Consider the following 10,907-nt stretch of genomic DNA (forward strand, 5'->3'; position numbering starts at 1 on the left):
GAACATCTTTGTCCCTTCCGTCATGTGAGGACACGGCAAGAAAGCGCTCCGTGACCCAGAAAGAAAGCCCTTACCAGACACTAAGTCTGCCAGTGCCTTGATCTTAGACTCCCAGCCTTCCAGAACTGTGAGAAATAAATAGTTGTTATTGAAGCCACCCAGCCTGTGGTATTTTTGTTATTGCAATCTGAACACAGACTAAGACGTATCTGTATTTCTTACTGGTTCTGTCTCTCTGGAGAATCTGGCTACTACACCGTGCGAAGTGCATTATACGCATTCGCTCACTTATCCCTCGTTGCAACCTTATGAGGTAGGTGTTGCCAGCACCCCCACTTTTCAGAGGCGAAACTGAAGGACGGAGGTGAAGTGACTCACCTAAAGGAACCTGGACAAGGTGAGGAGCCCAAGCAATCTGGCTCCGATCGCTCTGCTAACTGCTGTGCCTACTGCCACCGTCACTTGGTCATTTATGAAGCATTTACGGAGGGGAGACACTGTGCTGAGCATTTTCCACCGGTCTACACAAACCCCTCCATCCTCCTGGGGTGACTTGTCCTTTAATAATCAAATCAGATAGCTCAAAGCGCCGTTTCACGTGCTGTGGGAAGTTTGGAACCACTTTTTCTGAGGAGTCCCAGGGGCCTGTTGTGTCCTCTTGTCACCACTCACTCTGCGTCCGTGCTTCTGGACCAATTCTCAGAGCCCTCTTGCTGCCCCACCTTCTGCGACTGTCACCTTTTAGCGGGTGTGCCCCACGTCCCGCCACTGTGACCGCTATTCCCTCATCTGTGCCGTAAACCACCGGAGATATGCAGCTAGTGTGTGTGACAGACTTTCCTAAAGGCACAGGGTGACAGAGGGGTGACAGCACAGCACAGGACGAAAGCCAGCGCGCCCCCCCCCCTTGGTATAAATGTGATGCGTCTCTTGGCCTCCTCTCTCCTCAGGTTTGGGCCTCTCGCCTCTCGCTGTGAAGCTTCATCTCACCTCCTTCCCCTCTCCCCATCCTGGGGCAACTACCCCTCAGGCCTCCCCACTCAGGCTGCCGATGACAAGGTCGGCACTTCCGGTTTGGGGCCGAACACCGCAAAACCGCGCTCTGGATTCTCAGCTGGGGTTGGGGGAGGTCACCTTCCATGCGAAGGGGTCTTGCTTCCACTGCCCCCCACAGAGAGGTGGAAGCAGCTTTAGATGACCGGGTCCTTTCAATCACAGAGCGAGGTGAAAGCCTTGTCCACCCGGAGAGGAATTTCACAGTGAGATTCTGCCTCGTCCTGGCTCTACCAGCTGAAAGACCTCGGGCGGGTTGCTTCCCTTAGCTGAGCCTCAAATTCCTCATCTGTAAACTGGGGATAATAAGAATACCTGCCCCACAAGGCTGATCCCTTGGCATGCTGTAAATTCTCAATAAATACCAGCTGTTCATTATTTGGCAGATGAGGAAATTGAGTTCTAGGCCCAAGCTCTGTGTGTGTGTGTGTGTGTGTGTGTGTGTAATGTTTATTTATTTTGAGAGAGAGAGAAAGAGAGAGGGAAAGCGGGGAGGGGCAGAGAGAGAGGGAGACAGAATCCCAAGCAGGCTCTGCGCTGTCAGCACAGAGCCCGATGGGGGCTCGAACCCACGAACTTCAAGGTCATTACCTGAGCCGAAATCAAGAGTCACTTAAACAACTGAGCCACCCAGGCACCCCAAGGCCCAGCTGTGTTATTAGCTTGCTGCATGACCTGGGCCTCAGTTTGCCCAACTGGAGAAGGAGAAGAGGGCACTAAACAGTCTCTAAAGACCATTCCAGGGGCGCCTGGGTGGCTCAGTCGGTTAAGCTTCCGACCTCGGCTCAGGTCATGATCTCACGGTCTGCGAGTTCGAGCCCTGAGTCGGGCTCTGTGCTGACAGCTCAGAGCCTGGAGCCTGCTTCGGATTCTGTGTCTCCCTCTCTCTGCCCCTTCCCCACTCACGTTCTGTCTCTATCTCTCAAAAATAAATAAAACATTAAAAAAAAAAAAGACCATTCCAGACCTGTCGTTCTCATGAATGGCATCTGCGAGTCTTTAGTCGTGCACCCTATGAATTTCTTCATGTAGCTGTTCATTTGAATCCAATTTCTTCATGTAGCTGTTCATTTGAATCCTTTATATAATACACTAGTAAACATGAGTAGTGTTTTTCTAAGTTCTGCAAGACATCCTAGCAAATTACCAAACCAGAGAGAAAAGGATGGTGGGATTTTTGTCTAAAGTGCGGGCAAGCATATGGAACAGAGCCCCTTAACTTGTGCGATCTGATGGTAATTAACACCAGATCGATAGTGCCAGAAATGAGTTGAATTGTTGGGCACTCAGTGGGTGTCAGAGAATCAGTTGGTGTCAGAAAATACTTCACAGTCTCTGTTTAAAGAAGCTCTTACATGGAGTCCACAAAAGGAACGTGTCCTAGGAAGTAGGGAGAGCATCTGATTCAAGCTGGAAAGAGAGGCACTGGTAGTCACTGGGAATGTGACAAAGCTTGATGGTAGGTTCCTAAGGGGCACAGTACTGTTCTTCTTTTTTAAGTTTTTTTTTCTTCTTTCTTCCTTTTTTTTAAGTAGGCTTAAGTGGGCTCCACCCAGTGCAGAGCCCAATGTAGGACTTGAACTCACAACCCTGAGATCATGACCTGAGCTGAGATCAAGACTCAGAGGCTCAACCGACTAAGCCACCCAGGAACTCCTTTAAGATTTTATTTTTAAGCAATCTCCGCACCCAAGATGGGGCTCAAACTCACAACCCCAAGATCAAGAGTCATGTGCTCTCCCAACTGAGCCACCCAGGCAACCCGACATGCTACTGTTCTTTAAACTTTTTTGTATACTTGAAATATTTCACAGTCGACTTAAAAAAACAAACAAGCAAAAAGCATGGGTGGGATGCAGTAGAAAGAGCTTAGATGGAGCCTGGGGTCCTGGGCCCTAGTTTCGGTTATGCCATTGGACCACTCTGTGACTTGAGCAAGTCACTGCCCTTCTCTGGGCCACATGGGCCAGTCTCTAGCAGCTCTTCCAGTGCTAATGTTTTATTGGACAGTTTTCATTTACTTTGATCCAAACATGTATTGAATGTCTATTAGGCACTCGTCTATTTACACATCTGATCTCCCAAGCAGACTCTGAGCCCCTGGAGGTTAGGGGTTGTCTCTCATCCTTGGCTCCCAGTGACCAGTACAGGCCCTAGTACTTGGTAGGTTTGCAGAAGGAAGAAAATAAAGACAGGAAAGAGAGAGAGAGAGAGAGAGAGAGAGGGAGAGAGAGAGAGAGAGAGAAAGAAAGAAAGAAAGAAAGAAAGAAAGAAAGAAAGAAAGAAAGAAAGAAAGAAAAAAGAAAAGAAAGCATGCCAGTCCATGTCTTGGAACAGTTGGAACATGTCTTCCCCTGAAGGCTTTGGAGTCTGCAGTTGAGGACCTGATTGGCTGGGCATCCTCAGGTGTCCTCAGGACCAGAGCTCACTCCGTGGTGTTCCACCTGCCTGTGCCCCTGGGTTGCTTGTGCTGGGGTGGGAAGTGGGGGGCGGGGGGCTACAGGAGCAGGAGAGCCAAGTTCAGAGACAAGGAGGCCTCCACCTCCTACTCCAGAGACCTTGCTGGCTTGAGCACTGACCTCTGACCCAACCAGGAGAGTACCAGGAAAGACCGGAAGGTGAGAAACCTCCCCTGGGTTGGCCTGGGCCCAAGCCCCTACCAGGCACGAGCCAAGCCCCGAACCCAGTGGGCCAGTACCTGCCTTCCTTGTCCAGCCCAGCAGAGCTCAGCTGCTCTGCCCCAGCTCCTTGGCACTTGTCTTTGTCCCTGAGATCACTATGAGTGGTTCAGTAAAAACCGGAGCAGCCTGCTGGATAGGGAGGGCAGCCGGGGTCAGGAGACCCCTTCAGAGGTTCAATTCCCACCTCTGCTGCTCTGAGCCTCTTCCTCATATTTCATGCTCAGGGTTGTTGTGAAGAACAAAACAGAGAAGGACTCGTACCATATTCAAGGGACTCAAAGACAAGCATATAAATACAGTTAAAGCCACACGAAGACCTTGCCAACCCCACTCCCTCCCTTCTGGGAGGGTGCCACCATCCTGACTTCTGACAATCGTTGCTTTCCCTGTTTATTCTGTTCCTACATGTTGCCATATGGCATATCATCAATTTGCATGTTTTCAAATGCTATATATATTATGGTATACTGAATGCATTATTCTATAATTTGTTTTTTTAATTCAATGAAATGCTTTTGAGATCTATCCATATGGATACACGGAGGTCTAGCTCAATCATTTTCGCTCTCCAGTATTCCACTCTACAAATAGACCACAATTCATCCGCTCTCCTGTCAATGTACATTTAGGTTGTTTCCAGTTATATTTTATTTCGAGCAGCCCTGCAACAGATAATCTTGTTAACAAATGAATTAAGCAGAGATGAGCATTTTAGGGAGCTCACATGCATTAACCAGCGCAGCTCACTATTCATTTTGATGACAATAGTTTCCGAACCCAGGTGGAGGAAAACTACTTAACAACAAGGCAGATCATTTGAGGATGGGACTCTCTGGAACCAAGAGCGATAGTTTCCACCTTCTTTCTATTCAATGGTTCTTATATGCCAAGCCCGGTGCTAAGTGTTTTATAGCTCAAATGCTCATGAAAACCCTGTGAAGAAGTCGCTGGTATTACCCTGGCTGAGGAAATTGAGGAGTGAGAGGGTGGGTTTCTTGGCCAAGGTCACACAGCTATGGTTGAGCTTTGAGTTCAAACCAAACCTGGGTCTGACTCCACGGCCCATATTTTAACCAGACCAGAGAGGTCCCAAGTAGCATCTCCCAGAACTGTGGGAGCATGAGGACAAGAGGGACGGATCCACACTGAGGGGTCCTGCACAAGATGCCAACCCCAGTCACCCTGGAAAGAGGGGGAGCAGTCTGGTGGGCAGCAGCGGGGGGTGGGCCTCCGGGAGAAGAGATATTTCCGGCCAAAGCACCGAGGCCTCATGTTAGCATCGCCCCCCTTAATGCCCCCGCCCACCTTCCCTGCATCTCTCCCTTTCCCCCATTTCTGCCCTCATCTGTCTGCCTTCCGTCCCTCTTCCTGATTCTCCTCTTTGACCTTGTTCTCTTGAGTCAGCCTCTTTCTGTCTATTCTCCCAATCATCCATCTATCCATTTACTCATCTGTTGGCCTATCGTGAGGTCAGCCGCAGCGCTGGAGCCCAAGTGATGCAGTCCCTAGCGTTGGTGAGGAGTGCGTCCATCACACTCAGCTAAACTCTCGTGAGGAACTCCTGAGACCTATCTTCTCTCTCCACCACACCCAGAGACAAACAGACCCTTACACAAACCAGGGAACCTACTAGAAAAACAAAAACAAAAAAACAAAAAAAAAAACCTGAGACGCGATCGTGGCTCTTGGGTGCCCCCTGCTGGTAGTTTGAGAGATTACATCCGGGGCTAGAGGGAATCCCAGCCTGACGGAGGGCGGGGCTGACATGGCTCCCTGAATTCACGCCTTAAGTGAGGCTCCTAAGGGTGGGCTTTTTGTCAAAAATGGTTTTTTTATTATCATTTATTTTTGAGAGAGAGACACAGAGTGTGAGCAGGGGAGGGACAGAGAGAGGGAGACACAGAATCTAAAGTAGCTGTCAGCACAGAGCCCGACGCGAGGCTCAGACCCACAAACTGTGAGATCATGACCTAAGCAGAAGTCAGACCCGTGACCAACTGAGCCACCCAGGCGCCCCATAAATGTTTGATGCTCTAGGCTTTGCCTGGCCCAACCAGAGACCAGAGTAAGAAGCAGTGAAAGATTGTTATGAACCGAATGCTTTGTCTCCCCCAAGTTCATATGTTGAAATCCTAAGCGTGAGTGATAATATTAGAAGGCGGAGCCTTTGAGAGGCCAGGGGGTCGTGAGGGTGGCGCCCTTGTGAATGGGATCGGTGCTCCTACAAGAAGACACATGGCAGTTCGGTCCCTTGCTCTCCGCTCTCTGCCACGTGAGGGTATGAGAAGATGGCCACCTGCAAACCAGGACACTGGATCTGCTGGCACCTTGACCTTGGACTTCCCAGCCCCCAGAACCGTGAGAAATAAATATTTGTTGTTGAAGCCACCCAGTCTACGGTATTTTGTTCCAGCATTCCAAGCAGACTAAGGCAGAGATGTTTGTTTTAATGGGGAGGGGGGGTGTGCTCTCTAGTGTGCGTATGAGTCACGTATGTGTGTTGGGGGGAGGGTGCGTGTACAGGCTCAAATTCTGAGCACATGCGTGCTGGAGATGTGCGAGCGAGTACTCCAACCCTGGGCACACCAGGTGCTCTCTGGGGAGACGAGTAGGAAGACGCAGCCTCCTCATATGGAGATGGGACGCGTCTAAGGCACTGGCTCCCCGAGTTCCCTGTGGGACCAGGCCTCAGTTGTCCACTATCACGCCTTGTCTTGGCCTCCTTCCCTTCCCCATCTTACTTCCCTGCTCCCTACACACGCTTCTCAGGATCACCTCCGACATCAACTACCCGCACCCAAATCCTTGTCTCCACGTCTGCTCTTGGGGCAAGGAAGGAGGCAGCCCCAGAGGAGGGGCCAATGCACTGAGGCTTGTAGAGCACAGAGATTGCAAGAGCCTGGGTCCCCTGTGTCATCACTGTGCCCCTGCGTTAATCGACTGGTGGCGACTGTCCCACCACCCCCTTCTGGTTAGGTGAGAAAACCCTTACATTCAAGTCCTATTTATTTATTTATTTATTTAGGAGAGAGAGAGAGAGAGAGAGAGAGAGAGAGCAGGAGAGAGGCGCAGAGGGAAAGAGAGAAAGAAAGAATCTTTCTTGTTTTTAAGTTTATCTATTTTGAGAGAGACAGAGACAGTGCAAGTGGGGGAGGGGCAGAGAGAGAGGAAGAGAGAGGATCCTAAGCAGGCTCCGTGCTGCCAGTGCAGAGCCCGTCACAGGTCTCAAACCTAGACCGAGAATTGGACACTCAACTGACTGAGCCAACCAGGTGTCCCAAGAGAGAAAGAAAATCTTAAGCAGGCTCCACACTCAGTGCAGATGCCAACACGGGGCTCAGTCCCGTGACCCTGGAATCATGACCCAAGCCAAAATCAAGAGTTGGACGCTTAACTGACTCAGCCACCCGGGCGTCCCTTTAAGTCTCTGGATGGAATCATCTGTTACGTGTGGCTGAAAGCCTTCTGAGAATATGCACTCTCCAGGGTATATTCCATGTGAAGGGCAGGTCACCAAACAGGTGAGGACAAGCCATAGTGGGTGGGGCACTGCTGTGTGTGTGTGTGTGTGTGTGTGTGTGTGTGTATGCGTGCACGCTATGGACACGTCTGCACTCCATGTGCATTGAGTGAGTGCCTGCTCTGTGCAAGTCCCCGTGTAGTGGCTGTGTATCTGGGACACTGAATTGGGTCACCTGGCATATTTGTGAATGTTCTGTGTGGTTCTCCTATGAGTCCCAAGCTTTGTCTTTCTTGAGCCACCTCCCGTGTCCTCGGCCATCTACTTATCCACAGAATCCATCCTGGTTACCAGGACAACTTCTGTAGAGTACCAGCTGGCCTCTCCGAAGGTATTCTTGTTCTTCTTGAGACTATTTTCCACTCAAGAATCAGAAAGATCTAGAATTTGAAAACACACCTTGGATCATGTTGTTCTCTTGTTGAAGGCTCTTCAGAGGCCTACTGGGGCTCTGAGGTGCCCACCCAGCGGAGGCCTCGCGTTCCATCCCTCTCCTCCCCTTTCACAGAAGCTCCAGCCTTGGGTTTATTTCTCAGCGTCAAGGTTGAGCAGGGGGATGGACAGACAGAGTCCTGCAGGCTAGATTTCCCAGGCACACAGGACAGCTGGCTTCCAGCTGGGTTTAGTCAATGGGAGGCACTGGTGGGAAACAGGAGGACTGGAGGAAGAGAGAAATCAGGGTATTTCTCTCTCTACATCTCCAACATGGCTCCCATTGGACAGGCCTGGGTTGCTGGGCTACCCCTGCTCCTGGGCTCCAGCTAACGGCATCCCCTCCCTCTATCCGCCCATCCTGGGAGTCGCTTGGCTAATCTCTGGGTTCTTCTACCTTCCCTGTTGGCTTCTCAGCACTTCTCTCACCTGGGTAACCAATTCCCTGAATTAAATTGAGATTTCTGTTTTCTGGCTTGACCTTGACAGATGCTGACAGCCATCTGCCTTCCAGCCTGAGGAGGAGGCCAGCAGCCTGTGTAGGGCAGAGCCACTGGCATGGCGGAGGGGTGAGCCCGGACCTTGGTGTATCTTCCCATGCTCCCCCTGCGTCTGGACTTGAAGTCGCACCCTGTGAGACATTTCCCAAGGGTTTGGATGGGGCTTCTCGCTGCTTGCATCTGAAAATGTCTATAGCATTTGCTGCCAGAGACTGGTAGCCGTCCCGGTGCCCATTCTCCCTTTCTCCCATGATAACAGACCTTTTCCTTGCACACAGGGCATCGTCTAGGCTCCTAGGCAGCCAGGGGAGGCCACGTGCTGATGTGTGACCTTGGTCAGAAGAGATGTGTGCAAATTCTAGGTTAAGTGCTTAAAGATAGAGCACATTCTTGCCTTTTCCTTTCTCTGTCTGGAGTGTGAGTTTGGTGCAGGAGCCATTGCCTACTGTGTGGGTCTCCTGAGGCCACAAACTGGGTTGCTTGAACCATAGAAATGTACGCTCACAGTTCTAGAGGCTAGAAGTCTGAAATCAAAGTGTAAGCAGGGTTGGTTCCGTCCGGGGGCCATGATGGAAGGAGCTGCTTCAGGCCCCTCTCTCTCTGGCTTGTGGATGGCTGTCTCCCCTCTGTGTGTTTGTCTCTGTGTCCAAATTTCCCTTTTATAAGGACAAGTCATGTTGGAGTAGGGCCCACCCAAATGACCTCATTTGAGCTAACTGCATCTGCAAAGACCTTATGTCCAAATAAGGTCACATTCTGAGGTACTGGGAGTTAGGACTCAACATCGGAATTGCGGGGGACACAGCTGAACCCATAACAAATGCCTCGCAGAGGAGGGCCCACTCTGGAAACCTCGGGATAGAAAGAACAGATGGCTTCACGGAGCAAAGCAGTTGGACTCTGCGGTTAGAAGAGAGTACATCTCTATCTTATTGTGCGCACTGCTATTAGGGGCCTCTGTCACATTCAGCCACACCAAGGTCCGGGAAGGGAACAGAGGTCAACCCCAAGGGGTAATAGAGGAATATTTAATCGAAGTGCAGACAGTGTTGAAGAAACTCCCCAAGGGATGGTGAAGCATCCCAAGGTTAGCAAGAATGGGAAGCGGATACTATCCCTGGGCCCGAAGGGACAGAGAGAGGAGGTAGTTAAAGGAGCCCAGAGGTAGTTGCTGTGGGAAACGAGGCCTCCTGCTGGGAGCCAGGGCCTCTGGTGGAGGAATGCGGCCACTGCATGGCTGAGGCCCCGCAGAAAGGGCGCTGGCGAATAGATACCCACACTGCTTTCTCTTCCTGTCCTCCCACCTCCGCTGGTGGCTTCCCCTAACTGAACCAAACCCAGAGGACAAAGGAGCCCGCCGATGCCATCCATCAGGCCAGCCGGCGGGGCAGGGTGGGGTCGGATGGAGAGCGGATGGAGAGCATCCAACAGAATGGCACCCAATTCCTGCTGCCATGTTACCCCTGCTGGCTGTGACCTGTCATCTTTGCAGAAGGATTGCTGGTGACCAGGACGGTGCCTGGGAAAGAGAAGGTGTTCCACAAATATCTGTTGAAGGTGTATGTGGCAGAAGGGCAACAGGGGAAGAGCAGGGGAAGGAGACGCCTCCAGTGTCCCCTTCAGCACCCCCACCACTTCCCCACCCCGCCCTCGCTCAGCCCCAGGAAGGCGTAGCACTGGCTGCGGGAAGCAGGTGTCCTTGCTCCCCAGCCCTCACCAGTGCAATGGCCCAGCAATCTCAGGTAGCAGCCGAGGCAATGGCTTCCTTGGGGCAAGAGACACCTACATGCCACTCCTGTCCTGGGTCCCCTCGGTGGCTTCTTGGTGCCATTGCCGTGGGGCACTTACATGATCCTGGGCCTCCCTCAGGCTGTCCCATCTTAGAGGGATGGGGCTGGCAACTGAGGAACTACAGGGCAATGAGGCACCAGAGAGTTGGACTTAAGATCATTTTATGTGTGGGGGCACCTGGGCGGCTCAGTCGGTTAAATGTCCGACCTTGGCTCAGATCATGATCTCACGGTTTGTGGGTTTGAGCCCCGCGTCGGGCTCTGTGCTGACAGCTCAGAGCCTGGAGCCTGCTTCGGATTCTGGGTTCCCTCCCCCTCTCCCTCCCTCCCCTACCCGCACTCCGTGTCTCTCTTTCTCTCTCAAGAAATAAACGTTTAAAAATTTTTAAAAAAAGATCATTATGTGTGATTAGCAGTACACACCGGCACCTTAAAGGCTCTGAAAAGTCCCGCAGGAAAGAACCATTTAAACCTCGTTTGATCTCATGTTTCCCAATCCCATCTGATCTTTCCTTCTTTTTTGTGTCCTCGTTGGATTCTGTCCTAAGAGCTGAGCCCGTAACAGTGGACAAATCAGACAAAAGCCCCTGCCTCATGGGGCTCCATTCTCATGGGCTCATTTATCATGGAACATCTATTAATATTCTCTAGAATGCTGGTCATCAGAACCATCATCCACACACTGCTGCTGAGCATCTCTGGCACACATAGAGGGATGGCCTCCAGGTGCGCCCTTCACGAATGTCAGGGTCAACTGCGCTCTCCGGGTAGGAAGAGTCAGGCATGTGAAGAGTCTTTTAGCTTCATCCATTCATTCTTTGCCTCTTTTAAGGTAATGCGCACGTCGTTTAGTACTTACCATGCGCCAGGCACGTACCTCCTATAGGCCAGAAGTCCCCCTTTCTGGGACTTCAAAGATGACCAAGAGGAA

This window comes from Felis catus, chromosome C1 (genome assembly GCF_018350175.1).
Source record: "Felis catus isolate Fca126 chromosome C1, F.catus_Fca126_mat1.0, whole genome shotgun sequence".
NCBI lineage: Eukaryota > Metazoa > Chordata > Mammalia > Carnivora > Felidae > Felis > Felis catus.